The sequence below is a fragment of the Kogia breviceps genome, chromosome 4, assembly GCF_026419965.1.
Source record: "Kogia breviceps isolate mKogBre1 chromosome 4, mKogBre1 haplotype 1, whole genome shotgun sequence".
Classification (NCBI taxonomy): Eukaryota; Metazoa; Chordata; class Mammalia; order Artiodactyla; family Physeteridae; genus Kogia; species Kogia breviceps.
Window position 1 is genome coordinate 146,781,848 of NC_081313.1, and position 19,426 is coordinate 146,801,273.

Consider the following 19,426-nt stretch of genomic DNA (forward strand, 5'->3'; position numbering starts at 1 on the left):
AATTTGATAGGGATTGCATTGAATCGGTAGATTGCTTTGGGTAGTATAGTCATTTTCACAATGTTGATTCTTCCAATCCAAGAACATTGTATACCTCTCCACCTATTTGTATCATCTTTAATTTCTTTCATCAGTGTCGTATAGTTTTCTGCATACAAGTCTTTTGTCTCCTTAGGTAGGTTTATTCCTAGATATTTTATTCTTTTTGTTGTGATGGTAAATGGGAGTGTTTTCTTAATTTCACTCTCAGATTTTTCATCATTAGTATATAAGAATGCCAGAGATTTCTGTGCATTAATTTTGTATCCTGCAACTTTACCAAATTCATTGATTAGCTCTAGTAGTTTTCTGGTAGTATCCTTAGGATTCTCTATGTATAGTATCATGTAATCTGCAAACAGTGACAGCTTTACTTCTTCTTTTCCTATTTGGATTCCTTTTATTTCTTTTTCTTCTCTGATTGCTGTGGCTAGAACTTCCAAAACTAGGTTGAATAAGAGTGGTGAGAGTGGGCAACCTTGTCTTGTTCCTGATCTTAGTGGAAATGGTTTCAGTATTTCACCATTGAGAACAATGCTGACTGTGGGTTTGTCATATATGGCCTTTATTATGTTGAGGCAAGTTCCCTGTATGCCTACTTTCTGCAGGGTTTTTATCATAAATGAGTGTTGAATTTTGTCAAAAGCTTTCTCTGCATCTATTGAGATGATCATATGGTTTTTCTCCTTCAGTTTGTTGATATGGTGTATCACGTTGATTGATTTGCGTATATTGAAGAATCCTTGCATTCCTGGAATAAACCCCACTTGATCATGGTATATGATCCTTTTAATGTGCTGTTGGATTCTGTTTGCTAGTATTTTGTTGAGGATTTTTGGATCTATGTTCATCAGTGTTATTGGCCTGTAGTTTTCTTTCTTTGTGACGTGTTTGTCTGGTTTTGGTATCAGGGTGATGGTGGCCTCATAGAATGAGTTTGTGAGTGTTCCTTCCTCTGCTATCTTTTGGAAGAGTTTGAGAAGAATAGCTGTTAGCTCTTCTCTAAATGTTTGATAGAATTGGCCTGTGAAGCCATCTGGTCCTGGGCTTTTGTTTGTTGGAAGATTTTTAATAACAATTTCAATTTCAGTTCTTGTGATTGGTCTGTTCATATTTTCTATTTCTTCCTGGTTCAGTCTCGGCAGCTTGTGCATTTCTAAGAATTTGTCCATTTCTTTCAGGTTGTTCATTTCATTGGCATACAGTTGCTTGTAGTAATCTCTAATAATCATTTGTATTTCTGCAGTGTCAGTTGTTACATCTCCTTTTCCATTTCTAATTTTATTGATTTGCGTCTTCTCCCTTTTATTCTTGATGAGTCTGGCTAATGGTTTATCAATTTTATTTTTCTTCTCAAAGAACCAGCTTTTACTTTTATTGATCTTTGCTAATGTTTCCTTCATTTCTTTTTCATTTATTTCTGATCTGATCTTTATGATTTCTTTCCTTCTGCTAAATTTGGGGTTTTTTTGTTCTTCTTTCTCTAATTCTTTTAGTGCAAACTTAGGTTGTTTATTCGAGATGTTTCCTGTTTCTTAAGGTAGGATTGTATTGCTATAAACTTCCCTCTTAGAACTGCTTTTGCTGTATCCCATAGGTTTTGGGTCATCGTGTCTCCATTGTCATTTGTCTCTAAGTATTTTTTGATTTCCTCTTTGATTTCTTCAGTGATCACTTCACTATTAAGTAGTGTATTGTTTAGTCTCCATGTCTTTGTATTTTTTACAGATCTTTTCCTGTAATTGATATCTAGTCTCATAGCATTGTGGTCGGAAAAGATATTTGATATGATTTCAATTTTCTTAAATTTGCCATGGCTAGATTTGTGACCCAATATATGATCGATCCTGGAGAATGTTCCCTGAGCACTTGAGAAAAATGTGTATTCTGTTGTTTTTGGATGGAATGTCCTATAAATATCAATTAGGTCCATCTTGTGTAATGTATCATTTAAAGCTTGTGTTTCCTTATTTATTTTCATTTTGGATGATCTGTCCATTGGTGACAGTGGGGTGTTAAAGTCCCCTACTATGATTGTGTTAGTGTTGATTTCCCCTGTTAAGGTTGTTAGTATTTGCCTTATGTATTGAGGTGCTCCTATGTTGGGTGCATAAATATTTACAATTGTTATATCTTCTTCATGGATCGATCCCTTGATCATTATGTAGTGTCCTTCTTTGTCTCCTGTAATAGTTTTTATTTTAAAGTCTATTTTGTCTGATATGAGAATTGCTACTCCAGCTTTCTTCTGATTTCCATTTGCATGGAATATCTTTTTCCATCCCCTTACTTTCAGTCTGTATGTGTCCCTAGGTTTGAAGTGGGTGTCTTGTAGACAGCATATATATGGGTCTTGTTTTTGTATCCATTCAGCCAGTCTGTGTCTTTTGGTGGGAGGATTTAATCCATTTACATTTAAGGTAGTTATCGATATGTATGTTCCTATCACCATTTACTTAATTGTTTCGGGTTGTTCTTGTAGGTCTTTCCCTTCTCTTGTGTTTCTTGCCTAGAGAAGTTCCTTTAGCATTTGTTGTAGAGCTGGTTTGGTGGTGCTGAACTCTCTCAGCTTTTGCTTGTCTGTAAAGGTTTTAATTTCTCCATCAAATCTGAATGAGATCCTTGCTGGGTAGAGTAATCTTGCTTGTAGGTTCTTCTCCTTCATCACTTTAAATATGTCCTGCCACTCCCTTCTGGCTTGTAGGGTTTCTGCTGAAAGATCAGATGTTAACCTTATGGGGATTCCCTTGTGTGTTATTTGTTGTTTTGCCCTTGCTGCTTTTAATATGTTTTCTTTGTATTTAATTTTTGACAGTTTGATTATTATGTGTCTTGGCGTGTTTATCCTTGGGTTTATCCTGTATGGGACTCTCTGTGCTTCCTGGACTTGATTGACTATATCCTTTCCTATACTAGGGAAGTTTTCAACTATAATCTCTTCAAATATTTTCTCAGTCCCTTTCTTTCTCTCTTCTTCTACTCGGACCCCTATAATTTGAATGTTGGTGCATTTAATGTTGTCCCAGAGGTCTCTGAGACTCTCCTCAGTTCTTTTCATTCTTTTTTCTTTACTCTGCCGTGCAGTAGTTATTTCCACTATTTTATCTTCCAGGTCACTTATCCGTCCTTCTGCCTCAGTTATTCTGCTATTGATCCCATCTAGAGTATTTTTCATTTCATTTATTTTGTTGCTCATCATTGCTTGCTTCCTCTTCATTTCATCTAGGTCCTTGTTAACTGTTTCTTGAAATTTGCCTATTCTATTTCCACGATTTTGAATCATCTTTACTATCATTATTCTGAATTCTTTTTCAGGTAGACTGCCTATTTCCTCTGCATTTGTTAGGACTGGTGGGTTTTTATCTTGCTCCTTCATCTGCTGTGTGTTTTTCTGTCTTCTCATTTTGCTTATCTTACTGTGTTGGGGTCTCCTTTTTGCAGACTGCAGGTTCATAGTTCCCGTTGTTTTTGGTGGCTGTCCCCAGTGGCTAAGGTTGGTTCAGTGGGTTGAGTAGGTTTCCTGGTTGGGGGGACTAGTGGCTCTGTTCTGGTGAATGAGCCTGGATCTTGTCTTTTTGGTGGGCAGGTCCACGTCTGGTGGTGTGTTTGGGGATGTTGGTAGCCTTATTATGATTTTAGGCAGCCTCTCTGCTAAGGGATGGGGCTGTAGACCTGTCTTGCTCTTTGTTGGGGATAGGGTGCCCAGCAGTGTTCATTGCTGGTCCTTGAGTGAAGCTGGGTATTGGTATTGAGATGGAGGTCTCTGGGAGATTTTCACCGTTTGACATTGCGTGGAGCTGGGAGGTCTCTTGGGGACCAGTGTCCTGCAGTTGGTTCTCCCACCTCAGAGACACAGCCCTGGTGCCTGGCTGGGGCGCCAAGAGCCTTTAATCCACACGGCTCAAAATAAAAGGGAGAAAAAATAGAAAGGAAAGAAGGAAGGAATGAAGGAGGGAGGGAGGTAGTGAAGGGAGGAAGGATGAAAGGAACGGAGGAAGGAAGTAAGGTAATAATGAAGGAAGAAAGCAAGAAAGGAAGGAAGGAAGGAGGAGAGGAAGAAAGGGAGGAAGGAAGAGAGGAAGGAAGAGAGGAAGGAAGGGAGGAAGAAAGGAAGAAAGGGAAGGAGGGATGGAAGGAAGAAAGGGAGAAGACAAAATAAAGTAGGATAAAGTATAGTTATTAAAATAAAAAATAATTATTAAGAAGAAAAATTTCTATTAAAAAAAAAACCAGAAAAACGGGTCAGTCTAACCCTAGGACAAATGGTGAAAGCAAAGCTATACAGACAAAATCTCACACAGCAGCACACCCATACACACTCACAGAAAGAAAAAAGGGTAAAATAATAGTATATCTTGCTCCCAAAGTCCACCTCCTCAACTTGGGATGATTCGTTGTCTATTCAGGTTTTCCACAGATGCAGGGCACTTCAAGTTGATTGTGGAGCTTTAATCCGCTGCTTCTGAGGCTGCTGGGAGAGACCGCCCCCTCTCCTCTTTGTTCACACAGCTCCTGGGGTTCAGCTTTGGACTTGGCCCCGCCTCTGCGTGTAGGTTGTCCGAGGGCATCTGCCCTTTGCTCAGACAGGACGGGGTTAAAGGAGCAGCCGATTGGGGGGCTCCGGCTCACTCAGGCAGGGGGGAGGGAGGGGCACAGATGCGGGGCGAGCCTGTGACGTCAGAGGCCGGCGTGACGCTGCACCGGCCCGAGTCCCGCCGTGCGTTCTCCTGGGGAAGCTGTCCCTGGATTCCGGGACCCCGGAAGTGGCGGGCTGCACGGGCTCCCGGGAGGGGCGGTGTGGAGAGTGACCTGTGCTCACACACAGGCCTCTTGTTGGCGGGAGCAGCAACCTTAGCGTCCCACACCCGTCTCTACTGTCCGTGCTGACAGCCGCGGCTCGCGCCCGTTTCTGGAGCTCCTTTACACGGTGCTCTTAATCCCCTCTCCTCGCGCCCGAGGAAGCAAAGAGGCAAGAAAAAGTCTCTTGTTTCTTCGGCAGCTCCGCGCCCTTTTCTGGGGCTCCTTTAAGCGGGGCGCTTAATCCCCTCTCCTCGCGCCCAGGAAGCAAAGAGGGAAGAAAAGGTCTCTTGCCTCTTCGGAAGCTCCACACTTCAACCGGACTCCCTCCCGGCCAGCCGTGGCGCACTAACCCCTTCAGGCTGTTTTCACTCTGCCAACTCCAGACCTTTTCCTGGGATCCGACTGAAGCCCGAGCCTCAGCTCCCAGCCCCCGCCCGCTCCGGCAGGGGAGCCGACAAGCCTCTCGGGCTGGTGAGTGCCCGTCAGCACCGATCTGCTGCGGTAATCTCCCCGCTTTGCCCTCCGCACCCTGTGGCTGCGCTCTCCTCCGCGGCTTCGGAGCTTCCCCCTCCGCCACCTGCAGTCTCCGCCCGCAAAGGGGCTTGTAGTGTGTGGGAATCTTTCCTCCTTCACGGCTCCCTCCCACTGGTGTAGGTCCCGTGCCTATTCTTTGTCTCTGTTTATTCTTTTTTCTTTTGCCCTACCCAGGTAGGTGGGGAGTTTCTTGCCTTTTGGGAGGTCTGAGGTCTTCTGCCAGTGTTCGGTGTGTGTTCTATAGGAGAAGTTCCACGTGTAGATGTATTTCTGTTGTCTCTGTGAGGAGGAAGGAGATCGCCGCGTCTTACTCTTCCGCCATCTTTAAGCCATCTCCAAGATGGAGGTTTAGAAATTGAGTTTCAGTCTTGTTTAAGTCTCTTCTCATCAGACTGGTCTCGTGATTTCCTACACACCACGTTACTTCCTGTGTACCTTTTCTTGGTGTTGTTCATGCCTGGAGTGTCTCCTGTGCCTGCTCAAATCTTGATCCATTCTCCTTTGTACCGTGGAAGTTTGTCATGCTGGCTACTGTCAGAACTGATTTTACTTAAGTTTCTTGTTAAGCCACAAACCACACATTTTGTATATTTTCTGTTTTTTGTGTTTGTCTGTATTTTTTGTCTCTTTGTTTTGTTCTGTTTTTCGTGTTTTGTTCTGTTTTTCGGTACGTGAGCCTCTCACTGTTGTGGCCTCTCCCATTGCGGAGCACAGACTCCGGACGCGCAGGCTTAGTGACCATGGCTCACGGGCCCAGCCACTCCGCGGCATGTGGGATCTTCCCGGACCGGGACACGAACCTGTGTCCCCTGCATCGGCAGGCGGATTCTCAACCACTGCGCCACCAGGGAAGCCCTGTTTGTCTGTATTTTAATGTTTCTCTTCAAGAAATATTATGGGAAGGGAAATAGCAAGATGTAAAGAGCAAAAAAGTCATCGTGATCTTTAAATTGTTAGAACATGTATCTGCAATCATAATTATAACGCACTGTGGTATGTGTTAAAATAGGAAATATATGTCACGTCGCATAAGAGCAGCAAACTCAGTGGTGTTAGTGGGGGTGTGTCATGGAAGTAATCACAAAGCTGGTGACTGTTAGTTGGAGTCCTGAAACATTAGTGTGTGTTCCCTGTGTCCAGTAGTGGTCTGGAGGGGTCAGGAAGCCTGCCTTTCAATTTGAGGGAGCAGAGGGTTTGAGGTCCTCTCTCTTCTATGGCTCTAGTATACTGCATAGCAGCTAATAAAATACTGGGTTTATAATTGACATTTAAATCGCTGATTGATCATCAAGATTGGGAAGTATCATTGGAAATGAAAATAGGAAGAGTCTTCAGATTTTTAGGTTTTTCTTTTTTTCCTATGTCTCAAAAGGTATGTAGTGTTTTACTGAGTGGTTGGGAATAAAGTTTGCAGTATTCAGTGTATTCAGGTTTAATATCTAAATACAATTAAACTGCTGCTGTTAACTGGAATAACACTTTGTTACTGACAAGTTTTAGAATGCATCTGTTCATCAGTTACCTGTTTGGGAAGACTGTAGTTAATGATTTTAAGAATGTGGCTATAAACCTCCAATTGACTCAAGTAAAGCAAATGAGTCAAGATTGACACATGTATATTGTGTGTGTGTGTGTGTGTGTGTGTTTCCCTTTTAGTTATTTGGCAAGGTGTAAAGAACTCTATCTCTCTGAAGACAGTAAACTTCATGGGGTGTAATCTGACATGGCAGGGAGCAGATCACATGGCCAAGATCTTAAAGGTGATTTTTTTATGTTTGAACTTTCATGAAAACATACGTGATTGAAGCACATTAATATATTGATACAGATGGCAGTTTATTTTTGTCTTTTGACACATGTGAGTGCAGCTTTCGTTGTGTTGAAAGAATATGACCAGTTTTCAGTTTGGGATTCTACCATTTAGTAAAGATAGTCCACTTAATTTTAGAAATAAGAGATTTAATATATAATACATAATAATATTTTTATGTATTTTTATTTACTGAAAACGTTGATTGTGATACTGTGAAAAAATTATGCCATTTTAGTCTTCAAGACTTAAATGAATCAAGTGTTTACCAGCTGCTGTAGTTTATAAGCTAATAAAAATCTCTACATCAGCAATTTGTAAATATAGTTTTAAAAATAATGCCTTAACAACTTAACAGTGGTTATAATGACTGTATTTAGGGCTAAAGTTATTTAATAATTTGACACGAAGCCTTTTTAATAGTTTGATGGTGCAGATCAGGGATGGGCAAACTATGGCTGGTGGGCCAGATCCAGCCCATCGCCTGGTAGAGAAAGTGTTTTTGGAACGTAGTCGCATCCATTGTTTAGAAAGTGTTTTTGGAACATAGTTGCACCCATTGTTTACATGGTAGCTATGGCTACCTTCACCCTACGCCAGTGGGGTTGCGTAGTTGCAACAGATACTGTATAGCCCACAAAGCTGGAAATGTTTAAATTTAGATTTTAAAAATTGAAAAATTCTTTGATCCTATAGAGGGCAAGTCCAGTGACCCCTGGGATTGAAAATAGTCAAGAACACAGGTGCCAAAGCCAAATGGCCTAGGTTCCAATTCCCTTTCTCCCATTTCATAGCTAGTGACCATGAACCAGTCACTTAACCTCTGTGCCTCATTATGAGGTTGAAATGAACTAATTTGTATAAATAGTTTTTGATTTATTACAGTAATTAATTACAGTCATTGATTGCTGTTATTAGCAATCACTAATTTGTAAGTGATTGCTGTTATTTTTGCTTGGAGCTTTTAGAAGTTACTGTTAATAGAAAAATGACACTCATAATTTTCGTTTTAGAGTGTCAAAGGCACTTTGAGTCCTTTATTTTCTCAAGAATGTGATAAGATTTTTTCATTTAAAGTCAGTGTTCTCTATTACCAAAATTTATTTTATGAATATAAAGAATTGAATGTCTTTAAGACAAGACTTGTGGTGAAATGTGAAACCATTATTTTTCCCAAGGCACATCAAACTGGCTGTGCATAGTCCAGGCCTCTAAAGTCTGTGTGCATACCCTAGGTAGAATGTGAGATCCGTTTTGTAATACAGTTTTTAAAATAATGCCTTGGACTTCCCTGGTGGTCCAACAGTTAAGGCTCTGCGCTCCCAGTGCAGGGGGCCCGTGTTTGATCCCTGCTCAAGGAACTGGATCCTACATGCATGCCATAACTAAGAGCCCGCATGCCACAAATAAAAGATCTGGCATGCCGCAACTAAAGATCCGACACAGCCAAATAAATAAATATTTAATAATAATAATAATAAAATAATGTCTTAGATTTAGGAAAAGAAAATATTAGAACTTATTTTCCTTTGTATCATTTAAAAAATGTGTGGTTTATAATATACATACATTATATGTATAGAACTTTGTGTATATAATTTGTTAATAATTAAGATGCATATTAAAAAGTTTTCTTATGGGTTACCCTACCCAGTCAGCTGTTTGGAGACCATTGGAGGACAGAATGATGACATTTAGAGCCTCAGCAATCATAGAATTTAGGACCCATTCCCTGACTTAGAAGCTAAGGAAAATAATTCATAGAGTGTCATTGAGTTGTCCAACTTTACATAACTGTTCAGAAACAGGTCATCCAGTGGCTGGAATCTAATCACTGACGGACTAGAATCTGGGTCACTGGACTCGTAAACCAGAATGACTTTTTAATTTCTCAGCTTGATTCCCCTGCCATATATGCTTGATATGTGTGTGTGTGTGAATCTCTGATGTAATAAGCCATACTCAGTAGGCACACCCTGTTTCCTTATTCAAGCATCTTAATTTCATCCCGTGAAATCTGTGAAGTATCAGACCACCACAAGGCATGCAGACACCTGGGCTGAGAGTTTTCCTTCCAGGAGATGTGATCTTGACTGTATGGCTGATTTGAGGTGCATCACTCTGAACTAAGACATGCTCATGGGTGACCTGGGTGCAAGTGCTTTTGCGGAATCTCTTAGTGAGGATTTGTGGCTTGGAGGTCAATTCTAAAATTGAAAATATTGAACTTTTAATATGATATATGCTTAGCTTTTGGCATGATACTGTTGTGATAGGATTTTTTTTGTAAAGCCTCATTTTTCTGATAGGTTTTATTTTGCTTGTAAACTGTCTCTACGAGTTGCATATATTCTTTTTTTAACATCTTTATTGGACTCTAATTGCTTTACAATGGTGTGTTAGTTTCTGCTTTATAATAAAGTGAATCAGTTATACATATACATATGATCCCATATCTCTTCCCTCTTGCATCACCCTCTTTCCCACCCTCCCTATCCCAGCCCTCTAGGTGGTCACAAAGCACAGAGGTGATCTCCCTGTGCTATGCGGCAGCTTCCCACTAGCTATCTAATTTACATTTGATAGTGTATATATGTCCATGCCACTCTCTCACTTTGTCACAGCTTACCCTTCCACCTCCCCATATCCTGAAGTCCATGCTCTATTGGGTCTGTGTTTTATTCCCCTCCTACCACTAGTCTCTTCATGACATTTTTTTTCTTAGATTCCATATATGTGTTAGCATATATGGAATCTAAGAAAAACAATGTTTTTCTCCTTCTGGCTTACTTCACTTTGTATGACAGACTCCAGGTCCATCCACCTCATTACAAATAACTCAGTTTCATTTCTTTTTATGGCTGAGTAATATTCCATTGTATATATGTGCCACATCTTTATCCATTCATCTCTTGATGGACACTTAGGTTGCTTCCATGTCCTGGCTATGGTAAATAGAGCTGCAATGAACATTTTGGTACATGATTCTTTTTTTTTTTTTTTTTCGGTACGTTGGCCTCTCACTGCTGTGGCCTCTCCCATTGCAGAGCACAGGCTCCAGATGCGCAGGCTCAGTGGCCATGGCTCCCGAGCCTAGCCACTCCATGGCATGTGGGATCTTCCCGGACCGGGGCACGAACTCGTGTCCCCTGCATCGGCAGGCGGACTCTCAACCACTGCACCACCAGGGAAGCCCTCTTCTTTTATTTAACAGTTTTCAAAATAATGAGTTGATTCACAAATATCCTCCAGTGGTGACCAATTTTTAAAAATTTATTTATTCATATCACCGTGGACTCCGTTACAGTTATTATTCTAAATGAGGCCCTGTTATTGGCTAGTTGGAGCTTCTCAGTGACTCCTGAGTCCTTTTGATATGACATCAGTTGTTTTTAGACTTTTTCAGTGGTCAGAGCTGGGAGATATGTATGTTTGTTTTCAATATAAAATATGTCATAGGTTCGTACTGCTACTTTCCATTTAAATTCAGATCTACAGAATTTTTACTTATCCTTTTCTGTCTTCTATTGATAGTCTACTTTCTCCCACGCCGAGAATACCAGTTCTCAACAATGCCTGAAATTTGCTCTATTTCCTAATTTGAATCCAAGTTCTTCAGACTCTATTCTACTATTCTACTTAAATCACAGACGCTTTGTGGCCCTTGAAATATAAGATAGAACATAAATGTAGGTAGAACTGTTTATATCCTTTTGAGTTACATGTGCATTCATTCATATAGATTTGCTTTTCCTTTTGCATGCCTAGTAACTGTGATTTTTCTGCAGTTTTAATGAAAATCAGGTGATACTTACTGGTTAAAGCAGCTTTGGAAAAAATGGCTCTCATCAGAATGACTGACATACTAAGTTTAATGTACTCTCTTGGTTTATATTCTGCCTTCTCTAATTAAATTTTTATTCTTTCCTTACAAATGAAGTAATACATATTTTCATGGTTTTGCCTTATAGGACTTACCAGAAACTATTCGTTATTTAAGAATTTGTACAATTGGGCATCAGGTGCCAGATGATGACACTATTTTTAAATTCCCATGTGCTGTTAATGGGTTTTTGAAAGAAAATAAAGATAATGGTGAGTTGTTTCTGTTTTTTTTTTTTCCTTTACCTGAACTTTGGTATGCATTTTGAGTGGGGTTGGGGATTTTTAACATTTTTAATAGTTCTGACATTAGGCCTGTTGTGTTTCGTAACATTAAGGTGGAAATGTCTGAAGGTGCTGATAGGGTATGGTGTTTTTCCTGTTTATGGTCACAAACAACTTAGTTTAGTTTGGAAGGTGATTTGTGTGAGAAGTATGAACTGAAGTAGCTTACTTACCTCTTTTTAAAAAATTTGAATGGAAAATACATAAAAAGATAAAAATGTTCTTTTGTCCTATTTATTGGTTGAGATGTGGAAGAAAAGGTTAAGCCTCTCAGGTTCTTAGCGTATATAAAAGAGAAAAGAAAAAGCAAAGGTTCTGCGTGGGACACATCCCTAGAAGCAAAACAAAAGAGAGTGGACCAGAAGAGTGGCTTTGTTATCATGTGTTTAAGATATTTTTGCTGCTTTTACCCTTTGGGTGCAAGTGAGGGAGAACACTGCCACCTCTTGTACGTATCTTCAGACAGGAAGAGCTTAGAAGGCTGGTGTTTTCTTGTTTCTGCTTTAGGATCTACTCTGTTGATAGTGGGTCTTAATACCGTCTGAATTGTAAGGATCCGCCTGCCTTTTTCTAGCATCTAACTGTCAGAAGGAACATGGTATTTGCTGTGTTTTAAGACTGAGGAATCTTTCGTCTTTGGAACACCAGTGACCCACAGGAGAAGGTATTCATCTTGTCCTCTTTCTAAATTTAGCCTGAGGAGTGTGCACTTTATTAAATAAACCTGACAGACAGTAAATATTCCGTGTATATATAAAATGATGCACATATATACATAAAACAGGGAGTAGGGGAGAAGGAATAGAGATGGAGCTGGGAAGATAGGGGATAGGAGGTGAGAGAGAGAAGGAGAGACTGGAATTTCAAGATAAATTTTCATTCTATAACCTGGATGCTTAATGCAGGTACTAGCTCTTAAACATCTTAAGACCTATACACAGATCTTCCCTATACTTTAGCTTTAAAACTTGAGAGGCTTGTCCTTACCCGTGATAAGCAGGGTGTCAAGAAAGGAGGCAAATTATCTGATTTGTGTAAACTGTAGTCACAGAAATGTTACCCCTTAAGATGTTAGGGTGCAGCTGCTGGCCCTCTCACTTCCTCCAGGCTCGTTTGTGTGTGTTCTGTCTGTTCCGCGTGGGCTAGAAGATCCTTACGAGTGCATGAGAACACATTTGTAAACCTTGATTGTGCACATGTTATACCAAGTGTAGTCCATTGCATATGCTGACTCGTGTGTGGGTGTTCTGCATGCAGTGGGCTAACTTCACCATGCTCTCTGCCATTGCAGTCTCAGGACCTTAGTTATGATCCGTTGGTGGTTTTCTCTGCTCTAAGCCCCTCCCACAGATGCCAGGCTCACTGATAAAGAGGAGGAGACTATACTATCCACTCCCTAGTTTGGCAGAGACTCAGAAAATAAATTGTTTTAGTAAACACCGAGAGGCTTATAGGTTTGTTGTTACGGCACGGGGATACAGAGGTGACTAGAAGTCTTTGTTCAGTAGCAACTTACAGTTATCTAGGAAGGTAAACATGTAGTGACTATAAAGTGGGTTAATTATAATAAAAGAATCAAGTGCAGCAGGAAAATAGAGGAAAAATCGAGGAAGGCCTGACCGAGGAGACATCATTTGAACTGGGCTTGGGGGAAGAGGATTTTGCCTGAATGAGGAAAGGACAGCCCAGGTATTGGGAAAAGGTACTAAAGGCACAGGGCTTGAACTTGTGCTCTGGAGGGGCAGCCTCTAGTGTGACTAGAGTGTAGTGTGAAAGGGCAAAGAATTCATACATTCATTTTCAGCAAATATTTGTATAACACCTTCTAAGTTGAAGGCACTGTTCTAGGAAGTAGGAAAAGAACAAAGTTCTTGCCCTTACATACTTTACGTTCTAGTGGGGGAGAGAGATAAATAAATAAGTAAATATATGGAGTGTCAAGTGGTGCTAAATTCATTGGAAAATAACACAACATGATGAAGAGGTGAGGGAATGTGGTAGGTGATCAGGGACACCTGTTTTATAGACAGACTTATGGGTGTCCACTCTACCCATGGTTTAAACAGGACTGGCTACCTCATCTGCAGGTGAGTTGCCAGCCCCAAGAGGCAGACCATGTTTAAATTGTTCTGTTTACAATAGTAATGCAAGCTAATGTAAGCTGAATGCAAAAACTGCAGTCAGAGAAATGTATGAAGTGGAAGGCAATTTTGCCCCCTACTCAGAGGTTGCCACCAGTAATAATTTAGCACATATGTTTTCAGACGTAAAAATGCAGATGTAAGCATATATGATGGTCCCTTGTTATCTGCAGCGGGATTGGTTTTAGGACTCCCCATGGATGCCAAAATCCTCAGATGCTCATTTTACCGTATGTAAAATGGTGTAGTATAATTGGCCTTCCATATCTGCAGGATATGGAACCGTTCGATATACAGAACTGACTGTACATGTGATTCAATGGTATAGTATTCAGACATTTTGGTTTATAATTTAATATATGGTGGACAGCTTCCTAGGAAAATATTTGGAGATGTTATTATTTATTTATTATTATTTTTCCCTCCAAATTTGCTTTATGTAGTTGGATATAAATTAATGAACAAAAATTTCAGCAAGATACATGTAAGGATTTAATAGAACCAGATATTCTAATTCTTTGAGTTTTTCTCAAACTCATCATGGGGTCATAAGAAAATTAACCAACATGCATACTACTACAATTAAACGTCAAATGTTTAAGTGCTTATGACATACTAAATTCTTGTATAATGAACTTATGAAGAACCCTTCAAGAGACTTGTGTTTTGTATGTAGAAAAGTGTTGAGTTAAATATTCAACTCAATATAAAATAATAAGAAACACTTCTGATTTGTTAGGTTGAGATTGCTTCTCCTTGTAGTAATGAAAGATTTGTTAGCTGTAGTATCACTGGGCTGAACAAATATGTCACCTTCGAGTACATAAGGAAAAATAAGCACATGCTAAATGGGTAAAACATTACAACTCCATCTTTCCTAGACCATCTCTACTTCTAACACTTCAGAAGCTTAGAGATTCAGAGTGTTCTTACGTTAATTGCAAGAAAAATATAAAGGAGAAATTCCTTCTTTTTTGAGATCACAACTGTGAAGTCGTGATTATACAAATTCTGCATTTGTGTGCAAAACATGAAACACATTTATCTTCATTCTCCCTGCTTAGAATTGTCTGTCAACTAGCAGGACTTTCCTTCCAAGAAACAGAGACTGAGATGTGTTTTATAGGACTTCAGTAACCTCAGCACTACAATAAGAAAACATGCAGTATCCTTTTGCTGTGGTTCAAGACAACAGGGAAGGAGGTCACAGGAAAGACTAAGTCAAAATTGTTACAACTGAGAAACTTTTCTCAGTTTAACCATGGTGCCTCTTTCATTTTTACATAAGCATGGTGGCATAATTCAAGCTCAATAAATCAGAATTCTTAATGTGGAAAATTTACCTTGACTTTTAATTATCACCATATTAACAACCAAAATGATTAGATGAAACACATAAGAAAGGGTAATGTTAAATCCCCATTTACTAGAGTTAGTTTCTGGACACATTTACTCATTTTTTAATGAGAAGAGGAACCTTGAATCTCAGTTTGCTTACAAGGTAGGAGATCACTTTGAATTCTGCCTTTCTTAACTGCCAGTAGATATCGCACTTGTAACAGGTTATAAATGAACTGGTTATCAAGCACAGAGCCAGCTCCAACAGTAAGAGAACACTATTTAAGAAGACCTAAGGCAATGAATTCCATTTCCAATGGAAAAAAAGAATCATATGGTCTTGGACAAACAATTCTGAATGGTTTACTTAACAGTCCCTTAGTAGTTCTTCCTTGCTCATAGAACTTTATGATTTTTTGAGGAGTGAAGCATTCAGCTTTAGTGGATAAATCCTTGTTAGGCTGAGACAATCATTATTCTATCCCTCTTTGCCATGAATTGTCTTATGAATGGTCATATCAATCTGTTTTGGCAAATGAGTAATTATGGGAAGGCTGTTATTGTTCTTATGAGAATGATATTTTTCTCTGAAAAAAGATAAATAATATGCATTAGGTAAATGAGCATTTGGGCTCTTTTTCTGCTCACTCCTTGTTTTTTGAGAATATGATTCTTGGTTTTACAGCAGCCATCTTGTGACCCTGAGATGATCATATGCCAATAATGGCAAATGGTAGATTAGAAAGAACCAGCAAAGACAGAAAACAGCAACCTCAATAGTAACAACAATCACAGCCAAAGAACAATGCGACCTTAACTTGTGGAGTTCCTATAAGGTAAAAAATAAATGCTCTATGTTTATTCTAAAAAAAAAGAACTATGCAAACAAGCTTAAAACTAGTTTTTTTGTGCCAGTGTTGTAAAATGTAGCTTTAAATAAAACCTTGACCCAAATGCCAGTAACTTCAGAAAAGAATTTGGGTAGGGGGAAGAAGAAAGTTATCTCACTTAGGAAAAACAACCACTATCTTTATCCTAATCTTCGACACACAAGTGAAATATATGTAGCTCCTGTAACAATTTACACAATTCCTATGTACTGGAGAAATAACAATATCTAAATACAGTTATATTTTTAAACACTGGGTGATGGCTTTACATAGAAATAGCATCGTACTTTTCCCCCTAAATTTCTAAAAGATCACGGACTTATCCCCAACATCGGCAGCCGTTCAGGAATTTTTAGGAAACTTTCATGCATGATCTTAATTCCCAATCCGTGGCTCCTTGGGCTCAACGACAAAAGATCAAAACCACCACAAATGATGGTTCACTTGAAGTCAGGTGAGAGACACTGGCTCAGTTAGTCTCGTAGGACAGAAGCAGTGCTGCATCAACTGTCTCCATGCAGGAGGGGCACGTGAAGGGTCTCATCAGCCAGTCACCTGTACAGCCCAGGTGATCTGCATACACAGCAGTAATCAAATTGGGTTTGCATAAACAAAGTCCATCATACAGATCCCACACTCCCAGATCTTTAAAAAAAATATTTGTTTTATTTAATTAATTAATTTATTGGTTTGCACCGTGTCTTACTTGCAGCCGGTGGGCTCCTTAGTTGTGGCATGCAAACTCTTAGTTGCGGCATGCGTGTGGGATCTAATTCCCTGACCAGGGAATGAACCCGGGCCCCCTGCTTGGGAGTGTGGAGTCTTTACCCACTGCACCACCAGGGAAGTCCCCCGGATCCTTTCTTCTGATCCATTTCTTCCAGGGTCACAAACTCCTTCAGGCTGATGCTGTACGAAGCCTATCCTTTGAGCTATCCTAATTTGTTCCTCTCATCTGAGTGGCTGGGCATGTCTGGCTAGGTGTTGGATGATAGACCAAAACTGGAACTTGATCCAGATATGGCAGCAGCGGCTCCTGATCCAGCTCCGTCCCCTTGCCAAAGCTAGCCCAGTCAGACTGAGACTTGTGAGGCATGGAGATGTGATCCGAAGTGGGGGAATTAAGGCAGTTCCCCATCTTCCGGGGCTTGAGTGTGTGATCTGTTGTGTGCTGTTTTGACAGTCTTCCAACCTCATTCTTTTTTAAAAAATAATTAATTAATGAATTAATTTTATTTATTTATTTTTGAATTTTTAAAACTTATTTATTTTTATACAGCAGGTTCTTATTAGTTATGTATTTTATACATATTAGTGTATATATGTCAATCCCAATCTCCCATTTCATCTCACCACCACCGACCCCCGCCCTGCCCCACTTACCCCCCTTGGTGTCCATACGTTTGTTCTCTACATCTGAGTCTCTTTTCTGCCTTGCAAACCGGTTCACCTGTACCATTTTTCTAGATTCCACATATATGCATTAATATACAATATTTTTTTCTCTTTCTGACTTACTTTACTCTCTATGACAGTCTCTAGGTCCATCCACGTCTCTACAAATGACCCAATTTCATTCTCTTTTTTTTGTGGTATGCGGGCCTCTTAGTGTTGTGGCCTGTCCCGCTGCGGAGCACAGGCTCCGGACGCACAGACTCAGCGGCCATGGCTCACAGGCCCAGCTGCTCTGTACATCAGGGATCCTCCCAGACTGGGGCACGAACCCGTGTCCCCTGCATCGGCAGGCGGATTCTCAACCACTGCACCACCAGGGAAGCCCCAATTTCGTTCTTTTTTATCGCTGAGTAATATTCCATTGTGTATATGTACCACATCTTCTTTGTCCTTTCATCTGTCGATGGGCATTTAGGTTGCTTCCATGACCTAGCTATTGTGAATAGTGCTGCAGTGAACATTGGGGTGCATATGTCTTTTTGAATTATGGTTTTCTCTGGGTATATGCCCAGTAGTGGGATTGCTGGATCATATGGTAATTCTATTTTTAGCATTCCCACCAGCAGTGCAAGAGGGTTCCCTTTTCTCACACCCTCTCCAGCATTTGTTGTTTGTAGATTTTCTGATGATGCCCATTCTAACCGGTGTGAGGTGATACCTCATTGTATTTTTGATTTGCATTACTTTAATAATGAGTGATTTTGAGCAGCTTTTCATGTGCCTCTTGGCCATCTGTATGTCTTCTTTGGAGAAATGTCTAGTTAGGTCTTCTGCCCATTTTTTGATTGGGTTGTTTGTTTTTTTAATAGTGAGCTGCATGACCTATTTATATATTTGGGAGATTAATCCTTTGTTGATTCATTTGCAAATATTTTCTCCCATTCTGAGGGTTGTCTTGTGGTCTTGGTCATAGTTTCCTCTGCTGTGCAAAAGTTTTTAAGTTTCATTAGGTCTCATTTGTTTATTTTTTAAGGCTGCATTGTTCCTTTGGTTATTGATGAGCATAAAAAAGTCAGAAGTTTTTGATATTATAAAACGTCCAAGTAGTGAACATTCCTGTGTGAACATCTTTGAATATATATGCTTTGTCTCAGTTACCTTCACTCAGAATTGGACTTCTGCATCAAAGAGTTTATGCCCTTATGCTTTTTGTGGATGTTGATACACTGTACCAATTTATGGTTGTTCATGCAGGAAATACTTATTGAGCATCTGTTATGTTTAAGCACTGTGCTGGGTGCTAGCAAAACGACTTGTGAAATTTTGTGAGTGAAGAGACTTGACCTGCCCTTTGTGAATTCTAACAGTGCAGAGAGGGAATAGATAGTCAAGAATCATACTCTGCATGTCGAATTACAACTCTGACAAGTGCCAAGGATAGGGACATGGTACCATGAGAGCATATTTTAGGGAGCATTTGATCTCATCATGGAGTTTAGAGAAGGTTTATTCAGGGATGTTTCAGCTGATATCTGAAGGATGAGTCGGTATTAACCAGATAGGGACGTTGGGGAGAGATTTCTGAGCATAAGGAATAGCACAAGACCCTATAAGAGGAAAGCATATGCTGTGTGGGAGGAACTGGCCGGGAAGGTGGGGCTGTTGGGGGAGCATGTCATGATGATGGAGCTGCAAGTGTGGGTAGGAGCTCGATCGTGCAGGCTTATGTTTAAGGTTTCAGACTTTAAGAGGAATAGAAAACCATTGAACTTTCTTGTGGAAGGTGAGTGTGTGGAACATACCCAATTGCACGTTCAACCTATTGTTTTGCTACCGAGTGGAGAATACACTGCGGGGAGAAAGAGTGGAAGCGAGGAAACAAGTTAGGAGACTTTTGTAGAAATTGGGCATAATGGTGGCTTGGACCAGGGTGTGGTGGTCATTTTGGTGGAAAGATGTGGACAGATGCTAGAGGTATGTAGGCAGTATCATTGTTAGCACTGGTGGTGGGTTGACGGTGAGGGTGAGGGAGAAATAGCTGTCAGTGATGGTAATTCCTAAGCTTCTGGCTCCTATGGTTGGTTAGATAGGGTTTTTTAGATATGCTGTTAATCTTGATCCTAATTTGTCTTTTGTTATTTGTTGGTTCGTGATGAATACTCTGTCATATTAAGTCTCCTGTTTTGAGTGTACAAAGCATTTTGACTGAAACTGACTGTTGTATGTTATCAGATAACTTTTTAAAACCTGCCAGTTTGGTCCTGTATTTTATTCTCTTTCATTTATTAATTAAATTGTTGTATTAATGTAAA

At 40.0% G+C, this 19,426-nt stretch overlaps 3 pseudogenes; 2 read left to right on the top strand and 1 right to left on the bottom strand.

The window, feature by feature from the left end:
• The window catches only part of LOC131755466 (RNA/RNP complex-1-interacting phosphatase-like), a 572,095-nt pseudogene that overhangs the window by 333,648 nt on the left and 219,021 nt on the right, over positions 1-19,426 (top strand).
• Positions 1-19,426, top strand: part of LOC136794029 (centrosomal protein of 78 kDa-like) — a 112,584-nt pseudogene that overhangs the window by 6,654 nt on the left and 86,504 nt on the right.
• On the bottom strand, positions 16,189-16,857 carry LOC131755481 (RING finger protein 11-like; annotated as a pseudogene).